We start from the raw sequence: 13,339 nt of genomic DNA on the forward strand, positions 1-13,339 counted from the left end.
AAATGTCTGTTCAAGTCCTGTTCAACCTCTTATCAAATAGATGATTTGGAAATATTTATTCCCATTTCATAGGTTGCCTTTTCATTTCATTTTTTTTCCTGCATAGAAGTTTGTGAGCGTGGTATAGTCCCATTTGTCTACTTTTGCTTCGTTGCCTATACTTTTGGTGTCATGCTTAAGAAATCCCTCCCAAATCCAATATTCTGAAGGTTTTCCCCTATGTTTTCTTCTAGGAGTTTTATAAAGTGTTGTGTTTTGGTCTTAATCCAACTTCTTTTTCTGGCATGTGGAAATCCAGTTTTCTCAGCACCATTTGTTGGAGAGACTATCCTTTCCCCATTGTGTAGCCTTGGCATCCTTGTTGAAGATCATTTGTCCATATCGATAAGATTTTACTTCTGGGTTCTCTATTCTGTTCTGTTGATTTATATGTCTGTCTTTATGACAGTACTATACAGTTTTGATTCCCCTGTTGTAGGGGCATATCTCGTTTTATTGTGCTTCACTTTATTTCGCTTTGCAGATAATGCATTGTTTACAAATGGAAGGTTTGTGGTAACCTTGCATCAAGCAAGTCTATTGGCACCACTTTTCTAATAGCATATGCTCACTTTGTGTTCTTATGCCATATTTTGGTAATTCTTGCAATGTTTTCAGTTTTTTTCCTCCTCCTCCTCCTTTTCCTTCCTTTTGTCCTCCTCCTCCTCCTTCCTCCTCCCTCCTCCTCCTCCTCCTCTTCCTCTTCCTCCTCCTCTTCTCCTTCTTCTTTCCCTTCTTCTTCTTTCTGGGACAGGGTCTCATTCTTCTGTCAAGGTTGGAGTATACTGGCACGATCATAGCCCACTGTAGACTCAAACTCCTGGCCTCAAGCAATCCTCCCTTCTTGGCCTCCCAAAGTGCTGGGATTAGAGGCATGAGCCACTGCACCTGGCCAGTTTTTCATTATTCTTATATATGTTATGGGAATGTGACTAGTGATCTTTGAAGATACTATTGTAACTGTTTTGGGGGCACCATAAGCCATACCCATGTAAGACTTGAACTGTGTATTCCAGTGAAAGGAAGAGCTGCATGTCTGTCACTTTAAATTAAAAGCTAGAAATGATTAAGTGCAGTGAGGAAAGCATGTCAAAAGCTGGGTGAGTTAGGTCAAAAGTTAGGCTTCTTGTACCAAGTAGTTAGCCAGCTTGTGAGTGTGAAGAAAAATTTCTTGCAGGAAACTAAATGTGCTCCTTCAGTGAACAGTCAAATGTTAAGAAAGCGACACAGGCTTATTGCTAATATGGAGAAAGTTTAGTGGTCTGGGTAGATCAAACCAGCCACAATTTTCCCTTGAGCCAAAGCTTAATCCAGAGCAAGGCCCTAAATCTCTTCAATTCTTTGAAGGCTGAGAAGAGTGAGGAAACTGCAGAAGAAATGTTTGAAGCTAGCAGAGGTTGTTTCATGATATTTGAAGAAAGAAGCTACCTTTATAATATAAAAGTGCGAGGTGAAGCAGCAAGTGCTGACGTAGAAGCTGCAGCAAGTTATCCAGAAGCTCTAGCTAAGATCATTGAGAAAGGTGGCTACACTAAACAACAGATTTTCAATGTAAATCAAACAGCTTTCTAATGGTGAAGATACCATCCAGGAGGAGGAGTCAATGCCTAGCTTCAAATCTTCAAAGGACATGTTGGCTTTCTTGTTAAGCGCCACTGCTCATTTACCATTCTGAAAATCCTAGGTTCCTTAAGAATTATGCTAATTTTACTCTGCTTGTAGTGTAGAAATGGAAGAGCAAAGCTTGGATGACAGCACATCTGTTTACTGCATGGCTTACTGAACAGTTTAAACCCACTGTTGAGCCCTACTGCTCAGAAAAAAAAGACTCCTTTAAAAATATTACTGCTCATTGACCATGTACCTGGTTACACAAGAGCTGTGATGGGAATGTATGAGGAGATTGATACTATTTTCTTGCCTGGCAACACAACACCCATTCTACAGGTCATGGGTCAAGGAGTAATTTTTGACTTTCACTTACTATTATATAAGAAACATATTTCATAAAGCAACAGCTGCCATAGATAGTGATTCTTCTGATAGAACTGGGTAAAGTAAATTGAAAACCTCTGGAAAAGATTTACTATTCTAGATGCCATTATGAACATTTGTGATTCATGGGAGGGGGTCAAAATATCAACATGAACAGGATTTTGGAAGAATTTGATGACTTTGAGGGGTTGAAGACTTCAGTGGAGGAAATCACCACAGATATGGTAGGTGTACTAAAAGAGGTAGAATTTGAAGTAGAACCTGAAGATATGACTGAATTTCTGCAATCTCATGATAAAACTTGAACAGATGAGGAGTTGCTTCTAATGGATGAACAACAAAAGTGGTTTCTTTGAGATGGAAGCTACTTGATAGGGTTTGGCTCTATGTCCTCACCCAAATCTCATGTCAAATTGTAATCCCCACATGTCAGGGGAGGGACCTGGTGGGTGTTGATTGGATCATGGGGGCGGATTTCCCCTATGCGGGCCTCGTGATAGTGAGTTCTCATGAGATCTGAAGTTTTAAAAGTGTGGCAGGTCCTCCTTTGTGCTGTCTCTCCTGCTGCCATGTGAGATGTGCCTTGCTTCTCTCCCTGCCATGATTGTAAGTTTCCTGAGTCCTCTTCAACCATGAAGAACTGTGAGTCAGTTAAATTTCTTTTCTTTATAAATTATCCAGACTCAGGTAGTTCTTTATTGCAGTGTAAAAACAGACTAACATAGAAAATTGGTACTGGTAGTGTGGCACTGCTGTAAAGATACCTGAAAATGTGGAAGCAACTTTGGAACGGGGTACCAGGCAGAGGTTGGAACAGTTCAGAGGACTCAGAAGAATACAGGAAGATGTTGAAGTTTGTAAGTTCCTCAAGACTTATTGAATGGTTTTGACAAAAATGTTGATAGTGATATGGACAGTGAAGTCCAGACAGGTGGTCTCAGATGGAGAAGAGGAACTTATTGGGAACTGGAATAAAGGTCACTCTTGCTGTGATTTAGCAAAAAGGCTGGTGGCATTTTACCCCTGCCCTAGAGATTTGTGGAACTTTGAACTTGAGAGAGGTGATTTAGGGTATATGGTGGAAGAAATTTCTAAGCAAAGAGCATTCAAGATTTGACTTGGATGTTTCTAACAGCATACAGTCATATGCATTCACAAAGAGATGGTCTGAAATTCGAACTTATGTTTAAAAGGGAAGCAGAGCATAAACACTTGGAAAATTTGCAGCCTGACCATGTGGTAGAAAAGAAAAACCCATTTTCTGGGGAGGAATTGAAGCTGGCTGCAGAAATTTGCATTAGTAAAGAGGAGTGAAATGTTAATAGCCAAGACATTGGGGAAAATGCCCCCAGGGTTATATCAGAGACCTTCACAGTAGCCCCTCCCATCACTGGCCTGGAGGCCTAGGAGGGAAAAATGGTTTCAGGGGCCAGGCCCAGGACCCTGCTGCTTTGTACAGCCTTAAGACATGGCACCCTGTGTCCCAGCTGCTCCATCTCCAGCCCCACCCACTTCAGCTCCAGCCATGGCTAAAAGGGGCCAAGGTACAGCTTGGGCCATGGCTTCAGAGGGTTCAAGCCCCAAGCCATGGTGACTTCCACGTGATGTTGGACCTGTGGGTGTGCAGAAGGCAAGAACTGAGTTTTGGGAACCTCTGCCTAGATTTCAGAGGATGTGTGGAAATGCCTGGATGTCCAGGCAGAAGTCTACTGGAGGGGTGGAGGCCACATGGAGAACCTCTACTAGGGCAGTGCAGGAGGGAAATGGGTTGGAGGCCCTACACAGAATCCCCACTGGGGCACTGCCTAGTGGAGCTGTGAGAAGAGGGCCATCGTCCTCCAGTGACACCTTGCACTGTGCACCAGGAAAAACTGCAGACACTCAACACCAGCCCATGAAAGTAGCTGTGGGGGCTCCACCTTGCAGAGCCACAGGGGCAGAGCTGCCCAAGGCCTTGGGAGCCCAGCCCTTGCATCAGCATGTCCTGGATGTGAGACACGAAGTCAGTGGAGATTATTTTGAAGCTTTAAGATTTAGTGACTGCCTTGCTGGGTTTTGGAGTTGCCTGGGGTTTGTAGCCTCTTTGTTTTGGGCAATTTTTCTCTTTTGGAATGGGAGCATTTACCCAATGCCTGTACCTCCATTGTATCTTGGAAGTAACTAATTTGTTTTTGATTTTACAGGCTTCTATATGGAAGGGACCTTCCTTATGAGGAAGGGACTTGCCTTATCTCAGATGAGACTTTGAACTTGGACTTTTGAGTTAATGCTGGAATGAGTTAAGACTTCGGGGACTGTCATGAAGGAATGATTGATCTCACAATGTGAGAAGGTCATGAGATTTGGGAGGGGTCAGGGGAAGAATGATATGGTTTGGCTATGTGTCCCCACCCAAATCTCATGTTGAATTGTAATCCCCGTGTGTCAGGGGAGGTATCTAGTGGGAGGTGATTGGATCATGGGTATGGATTTCCCCCATGTTATTCCTGTGATAGTGAGTGAGTTCTCACAAGAATTGATGGTTTAAAAGTGTGGCACTTCTCCCCTTGTTCTCTCTCTCCTGCTGTCCTATAAGGTGTACCTTGCTTCCCCTTTGGCTTCAGCCTTCAGCCATGATTGTAAGTTTCCTGAGGCCTCTCCCACCATATGGAACTGTGAGTCAATTAAACCTCTTTTATTTATAAATTACCCATTCTCAGGTAGTTCTTTATAGCACTGTGAAAATGGACTAATATACTACTCTTGGTAAAGATGCTGTAAACATTGTTGAAATTACAACAAATGTTTTAGAATATTGCATAAACTTAGTTGATAAAGCAGTGGCAAGGTTTGAGATGATTGACTCCAATTTGGAGGAAGTTCAACTGTGGGTAAAATGCTATCAAACAGCATCACATGCCACAGGGAGATCTGTTGTGAAGGGATGAGTCAATCCATGTAGCAAACTTCATTGTTGTCTTATTTCCGGAAATCACCACAGCTACTCCAGCCTTCAGCAACCACCACCCTGATCAGTTGGTAGCAATCAACATCCAGGCATTACTGCTCCCCAGTGAAAAGATTATGATTTGCTGAATGCTCAAGTGATTGTTAGCATTTTTTTAAAGCAATAAACATTTTAAAGTTAAGGCATGTACATTTTTTAAACACATAATGCTATTGCACATGTGTATATTATATTATAGTATAAACATAACTTTTATTTGCACTGGGAAACCAAAAAATTTACTTGACTTGCTTTATTGTGATATTTGCTTTGTTGTGGTGATCTGGAACTGAATCCACAATATCTCTGAGGTATGCCTGTACAGATTTTTAAAAAGCATTGGTGTTTTATTTATGTTTTTAAGGGACTAAATAGGAATGCTTAAAAACTCGATTTGTAATGCCTTACTTCTTTAATTTTATATAGTTTATAAATTTTTGCATTTTGTATTCATTTTCTCTTTCTGGGAAGTGTAAGGGAATTTCCTTGTTTTCTCTTTTATCTCAAGCATGTTTGGAGCAACTTTTGTATACGAATTTAGTTTTTCAAAAGAAATTGCAGATGGTATGAATTTAGATAGGAATGTTTGCCTTCTCAGGTATTCCTGATATTGAGGTGGAGGTTGGAAGCCAGGAAAGAAGGTTGGGATTGTTTAATATGGCATGCTCTAGAAATGTGGTTAAGACTCTGGAGCCAGATTGCCTGGGTTTGAATTTCAGCTGTGTTACTTACTTAGTTATAAATTTTGGGCAAGTAATTTGACCCCTTTGTTTCAATTGCCTTATCTGTAAAATGAAGATAATGTTAGAAACTACCTCAGAGAAATGTTTCAAGAGTTAATTGGATTAAACACAGTGCTTGGCACTCATCAAGTGCTATTTCAATGTGGTATATTTTATTACTTTGAATTTTACAAATAAAAGTGAGAATAGTAGCTAAATTCTTAGGTTCTAAAAAAACTAACCTTTCTAATTCCATCAGCAATAATGAACACATGGGGCACACATAATTTTTTTCCATAAGAATTCTAACACTCAGATGGTATAATGGGAGATTTTATCTTCTCAAGTCAGTGGAGGTTTCCAAATCTTTTAATAGTTATATGAACCTTGCATTTATATTAAGGAATATTATAAGTCTGCCATGTAGTTTATCATTTGTCTTCTGATTTGTAATTAGTTTTTAAAATATATGTTTAAAACCTAGGCTAAGATGAAGATTAATGTATTTGAACAGCATAAACTATGATACTTTGATGTTGGAGTGCTTATAATATGCCATGTCTGTCAAATACATTTTGCAACTTAGACTTTATTTTCATAGGGCAATAAATCATCTGCAGGATCTGAAGTTTAGAAATTTAATGGTAGTGCTTTTAAATTTCTTCTTCTTGGTGTTTTAATTACATTTAGCTTTTATAGCTTGCATTGCTTTATATCTGAATTATTCCAAATATTTGAAAATAACCATGTGAAAATTCACATTCGAACCAAGGATTTGTTTGAGATGTATACATGTGAATTGGCAGGACTCCCTCACCCCCGCTTCTTTTTAAAGTGTAAATGGGTGAAAAATGTTAAGTGTTCTTTTATTAGGAAAATCATGCACTGGAGCTTATGACTCAAGATGTTTATGAAGGTGAGATAATCATCTCTAGGAAAATAAAAACATTCTTCAGATAAGAAAGCCTATCTAAAATATATTTTCTTGTACAAAAAGAATACATCATTTTCTGTAAATTTTACATTTCCATAACAGATTAAAAAATAACCCTGCCCCCTACTCTAGACAAATGTAATATTCTCACTTACATGGAATACATTCTATTCTGTATGTAGTATGCATTGATTTGGCCTTAGCTCTTTCTTGCCCAGCTTTAATAACATTGAGTACTCATTTGCTTTTTTCAACCTATTTCAGAATGTATAATATTTTAAATATCTGTAGTTAAGAGAAAGGTAAGTGTATATGAATGCATATGTTGAAACAGCTCATATATGGCCTTAAATAATTGGCTACTTTGGGACTTCCCATCTATAGTTTTACAGCTGGCAATGCAGGGCAGCTACGTTTCATGGTCCTGGATGTTTGTGTTTCTGAAACCTTCATTATAAATGAAGAACCAGATGGTTGTTCTTCATTCAGGCTGCCATCATAGATGTTCTGGAAAGCTGCTGCTGTCTATAAATGTAGTGCTTATGTTTTCTGCACAGTATGTGCTTGTTGGCAGTTTTTTTTTTTTTTTTTTCTAGTTAAACAGCTACTACCTGCAGGAGTCGTCCCATACTGGAGTGGAGAAAAAATAGTCTTGGCTAGGTAGTTTGTAGTAATTTTGTATTTTTAAAAGATGCACACAGTAGATTTTATTAAAACAAACAAAATAGGCACTACTACCAAAGATTACCCTTCAGGAAGACTCATCAGTATCCAATTTAAAATTGAAGGGACTTTGATTACAGTATTATGCCTTACCTATGTTACTATTTTCCCTTTGATTCACTTTTTCTTCTAAGCTAACTGTGGCTACAGTTGGCTCATTAGACTGATTCTGAGAGAACAGTAGGCATATAGCATTTTAATTTTACGGGCTAGCATTGCATATTGGTTTTTATGGCGTGCTCAATATTAAAGGCAGTGGGGGAAAGGGTTGAATAATCCCGGTATACTCTTTTTGCCTAAATGATACCCATCAAAATCTAGAGTCAGAAAAGGCTTTCTCATGGTGTCTTCTTTTATTACTGTGTACCCTGCCAAAACCCTGGACACTTGCTCACTCCCAAGGAGAAGCATGAGCTAGAAGTATGAGCTCTACCTCACTTGTAGGATAAATACCACAAAGCCATTTTCTTCTTTCTGTTTTGCTATCCATTTATTCCCTGCTGTCCAGTTTTTTTTGTTTTGTTTTGTTTTTTTAAAGATGCTGGTAGTAATGCTAGTTGCATGGCTGAATTAATGACAAAGCATAGATTTCTGGCTCTTTGATTTTTCTAATGGATTGATTGGCTCTTTGCCTGCTTGACTACATTAAGAAAAAAAAAATCCCCCTTTAAAAATTACAGTCAGAAATATACCTGTGATGGACTTTTAAAAGCTACTTTATATTTAATAAGTACAGGAGGTCCTTATAAGTTTTGTTTAGTAATAAAATCACATAGTCATGTCTGCCTCTTGGTGGATTAAAAGGCAACCTCATTGGGTCTAATTTATGCATTGTTTGGATATTTCTAGCTTAAAAATGGATGGGCATCTTCCTATTTCTCCTAACACTTGCCGGTATCAAACAGTTTTTGCAGTGATGTCATTGAGGATGTGGGACATGTGGGAGTTGAGAGGATCAGCTAATGTCTCCTGAACTGAATTTAATTCTGGTGAGCATCTCTGCTGTACCAAGACCCTGCTGGTTCAGGGCTGGTCAGTACGTATTGTAATCCTAAACATGTGCTCCTTGCAGAGTGTCTTCCTGCTGAGTGAATAGAATATGGTTTTCTTTCAGTAACTATTTTTTTGTCTCTCATTACTCAAATATTTTATGATTGATTTTTTTGGTTGTGCATTTCCTTTTTTCTTGGTTTCTATTAAAAGTTATGTTGTGTTTAAAAAAGGCTTGCTGGCTGTGGCCTCTTTGGCACCAGGGCTTTCTGGGGTAGACCTGATTGACCCTGTGGTGCTGCTGTACTTCTTTTCTTACATTATGTGATGGAAAAACAGTGGTCCCCAACCTTTTTGGCACCAGGGACTGGTTTCATGGAAGACAATTTTCCATGGATGGGGTAGGGGGATGGTTTCGGGATGAAACTGTTCCACCTCAAATCATCAGATTAAATTCATCATTAGATTCTTATAAGGAGTGCACAGCCTAGATCCCTCACATGTGCAGTTCACAGTAGGTTTCACACTCCTATGAGAAACAATCTAATGCCACCAACTGATCTGACAGGAGGTGGAGCTCAGGCGGTAACGCTAGCTCACCTGCCATTGACCTGCCGTGTGGCCCGGTACCTAACAGGCCAGGGTTCCTAACAGTACCAGTATTAGGCCCTGGGAGTTGGGGACCCCTGCTATAAAAGACTTAGTCTTTGAAGTTTGATCTGCTCATTCTTGTTTGAGCAAACCATGATTAGTTCATGTCTTTGGTTCCTAATCTATTTTTTCTTTATAATTTTCTTCTTTTTATTTTATTTTATTTTATTTTTTGAGATGGAGTCTTGCCCTGTCCCCCAGGCTAGAGTGCAGTGGCATCATCTCAGCTCACTCCAAGCTCTGCCTCCTGGGTTCATGCCATTCTCCTGCCTCAGCCTCTGAAGTTGCTGGGATTATAGGCGCCTGCCACCACGCCCAGCTAATCTTTTTGTATTTTTAGTAGAGACAGGGTTTCACTGTGTTATCCGGGATGGTCTCGATCTCCTGACCTCGTGATCCGCCCGCCTCGGCGTCCCAAAGTTGGGATTACAGGTGTGAGCCACTACGCCTGGCCTTTTCTTTGTAATTTTCTAAGTGCTTATGTGTTTAGTGAGCTTATTGAGGAGAATAGTTAGAACACAGTGTTCTGTTCATCCAGGGAGGACAAAGCGGAGTGAAAAATGAAGGGGAATGCTACTGAAGTTCAGAACTTTTCACATGATTGCATGAATTCATAACTATTTCTAAGCTTTAGATGATTTGGAATGATCTGTTTGGTAGCTTATATAAAGGATTAAAATAGGGCCATAGGATCACTATTTAAATTGGACCTTTCTCTTTTTCAGATGTTGAAAGCTCTAAAGATGCATTTCTAATGAAGACTTTTTCCCATCGTTGCCATTGCTGTTTATTTGACTTGCTTTTTAAAAGTTGGGTCAGTTCTCCCACGGTAGCAACTTTCCGAAGACATGACTTACAAAATTTTTAGAAATAAATTTGCTAAACATTTCTCTTTTGAAATATCCCTATTTTGTATAATCACTGTTGAATATTCTGGTGGTAGCTTTTTTTTTAAGGATGACTTTTATTTACTTAAAAATATTTAATTGACAAATTAGGATTGAGTACAAGTTATACAGCCTGATGATTTGATATACGTGTACATTGTGCCATGACTACCACAAATTAATTCACACATCCATCACCATCCATGCTACGTATATGAGATCCCCAGAAGTTATATTTTAACTGAAACTTTGTGCCCTTCGACTAACATGTCCCTGATTCTCCCACCTCTCAGCTCCTGGCAACAACCTTTCTTTGCTTCTATGACTTCAGCGTTTTTAGGTTCTACCTGTGGATCATGCAGTGTTTGTCTTTCTGTGTCTAGCTTATTACACTTAGTATAATGTCCTCCAGGTTCATCTATTTTGCTACAAATGGCAGGATGTCCTTCTCTTTTATGACTGAATAATATTCTGTTGCTTATATGTATCACAGTTTATTCATCTGTGGATGGACACTTGGCTTGTTTTCATATCTTGGCTATTGTGAGTAATGCTACAGTGAACATGGGGGTGCAGATATCTCTTCAAGATACTGATTTTATTTCCTTAGTACATATACCCACTAGTGAGATTGCTGGATCATATGGTAGTTCTATTTTTAATTTTTGAGGAACCTCCATACTATTTTCTATAATGGCTGTACCAATTTACATTCTGGTGGTAGATTTTTTAAACAGCCATTAAGATGACATTTTCTTTTCTTTTCTTTTCTTTTTGAAGGAAAATTTGTTTTATTTTAATTATTTTTATTTCCAGAAAACTCAACAGTGTACATTTAACCCAGTTTGGTGGCAAGTTCTTTAGCCTTTGCCTTTTTGAGCTTGGCAATGTGAGCCACAGTCTAGGGACCCAGTGACGGCAGATCTCATCATATCTGTCATTATAATTGGTCCTGATGGCTTCCACCAGCTTAGTCAAAGCTCCTTTGCCTTCCAAGTTAACCTGTGTAAAGGTGACGGTGGTGCAGGTCTTCCTGTGAACTAGATGTCCCAGACTTGCCTTCTCCTTGGTAATGCAGTTAAGGGACCCCCATTTTACGACACAGGGCAGGCAGGAAGACAACCAGCTCAATGGGATCCATGTTGTGTGCAGTCACCACCAGCTGAGCCTTTTTGTTCTCCACCAAGGTGGTGATGATATTAACTCCTGCTCGAAGGACAGGTGATCTCTTAGTGGGGATGTGCCCTTTGCTGGGAGCTTTCTTCTCAGCCCAGGCCAACAAGCTCTGCTTCTTCTCTTGCTTTGCCTCTGGTCTGTACTTGTGGTCCAGCTTAAGCAGCTGAGTAGCTGTTTAATGGTCCAGGGCCTGGGTGAACTGGTTAATAATCTCAGGAAGTGCTTTCAGCCGCTTGTAATAGGATGGCTCTGCTGCTGCAACCTGATATAGTGGGTCCGTTTCACAAAGCGAGTTAAGTCCCTTTTGGGCTGCATATCCTGTCCAATGCCAAAATTCTTAGGCCTTTTCTCAAACAGGAGATTTACCACTTTCTTGGCCTCCTCCTTTTTCAGGACAGCAGGGGCCGGAGCCACCTTCTTTCTCTTGGCCTTCTTTCCTTTCGGAATCTTGGGTGGCGGAAGGAGAGAGCAAGAAGACATTTTCTTAAATGTTCTAATGACCTAGGACAGAATTTATGATATAAGTTGAAAATGTAGGCTCAAATTATATACTATATGACTGCAACTGTGTTAATTTTTTACAATTGTGAACATATTACATTTTGGTGTCTTTTACTATTCCACAAATTTTCACAGTTGTTACTCTTGGGTGATGGTTTGAGTGATTTTTATATATATATATATATATATTTTTTTTTTCCTATTTTTTTACATTTTTCCATACTGTATTTCTAACAACAAAAGGTAATCTTTTAAAGTATTGCTGGTGAATGTTTGCAAGGGTCACTTTGGCTAAGCAGTATTTTCTAGATTATTGCGAAGACTTTATCACATAGTTGAATATCTTCGCTTTACAGATTAAATGATGGCTGATAAGGTTTAATGTTTTGCTTGACGCCATGACATTTAGGGGCTGTTAACAAATCTGTAATGGAACATAGCTGTGAAAACAACTTGCAATCAATTTAATTTGGTCATTTTTGTGGGCTTTTGAATAGTGCTGTCTGTCACTAAGCTAACGAATAGTGAATGTTTTGTAAATATTTGTTATTTAGTCTAAACTAAAATGAAAATTTTTAGCTTTTCCTGTGAAAGCTAAAAATTTTCATTTTAGTTTATATTAAATAACAAATATTTATTCCTGTGAATCAGTAGTTTACACAGATAATATTGAGAGGCTTTCTTGGGAATTTGAAAGGAGTCTTCAAATCATCCTTTCCCTCAGAGATGAAAAAATATTTTTAAAAAATTACTGTCTTGTGTATTTGATATTTTGAAAATGGCAGGGAATCAACAATTTGTTAATCTGTTGTTAAGATCAGTTACACATTCAGTGGCATACTTCTTGTCTTAGAAATTGGTTGAAATTAATATTGCTAGTGAAAGTGTGGAAATAGAAACAGTTGAAAGGAAGACAAATGGGAAGTGGACCTTGCTTCTCATTGAGGATGCTGCAGAACTAGAGTGGTTGCCAGCAGGATGAAATCTCAATTAATTGCTCGACAGAGAATTAAAACAAAGGCAAGTGGTGCTTTTAAAAAAGATAAAAATAGATGAATATAAAGTTGAAAGGAGGCCAGGTACAGTGGCTCACACCTGTAATCCCAGCACTGTGGGAGCCCAAGGTAGGTGGATGGCCTGAGGTCAGGAGTTTGAGACCAGCCTGGGCAACATGGTGAAACGCTGTCTCTACTAAAAACACAAAAATTAGTTGGGCGTGGTGGCATACGCCTGTAATCACAGCTACTCCAGAGGCTGAGGCAGGAGAATCACTTGAACCTGGAAGGTAGAGGTTGCAGTGAGCCGAGATCGCGCCATTACACTCCAGCCTGGGTGACAAGAGCAAGACTATGTTTCCCAAAAAAAAAAAAAAAAAGCAACTGAATATTGGATAGAGAGGGGAAAAAGGGCAATGTATCAAAAAAAAAAAAAAAAAAAAGCTAAAAGCAAAACTGGATTATTCTTGGATTTTTCTTTTTTGGGAAAAAAACTAGAAGTATCTTAAAAATATAAGTAGATAAATTAGGTTAAAAAGATGTAAATAAAATATGTAATACACAATTTGTTCAAAATGTATAAGCAGCGCCAGGCACGATGGCTCACACCTGTAATCCCAGCACTTTGGGAGGCCAAGGTGGGGCGATCACTTGAGATAAGTAGTTCGAGACCAAGCTGGCCAACATAGTGAAACTCCATTTCTACTAAAAGCACAAAAAATTATCCATGTCGTGGTGCA

At 39.1% G+C, this 13,339-nt stretch overlaps 1 protein-coding gene and 1 pseudogene across 5 annotated transcripts in view; one reads left to right on the forward strand and one right to left on the reverse strand.

The window, feature by feature from the left end:
- MLLT3 (MLLT3 super elongation complex subunit) overlaps window positions 1-13,339 on the forward strand; it is a 273,944-nt gene that overhangs the window by 76,081 nt on the left and 184,524 nt on the right. The gene's annotated exons all lie outside the window — the stretch shown is intronic.
- LOC134807701 (large ribosomal subunit protein eL8-like) lies at window positions 10,763-11,583 on the reverse strand (annotated as a pseudogene).

The sequence above is a fragment of the Pan troglodytes genome, chromosome 11, assembly GCF_028858775.2.
Source record: "Pan troglodytes isolate AG18354 chromosome 11, NHGRI_mPanTro3-v2.0_pri, whole genome shotgun sequence".
NCBI classification, from domain to species: Eukaryota; Metazoa; Chordata; class Mammalia; order Primates; family Hominidae; genus Pan; species Pan troglodytes.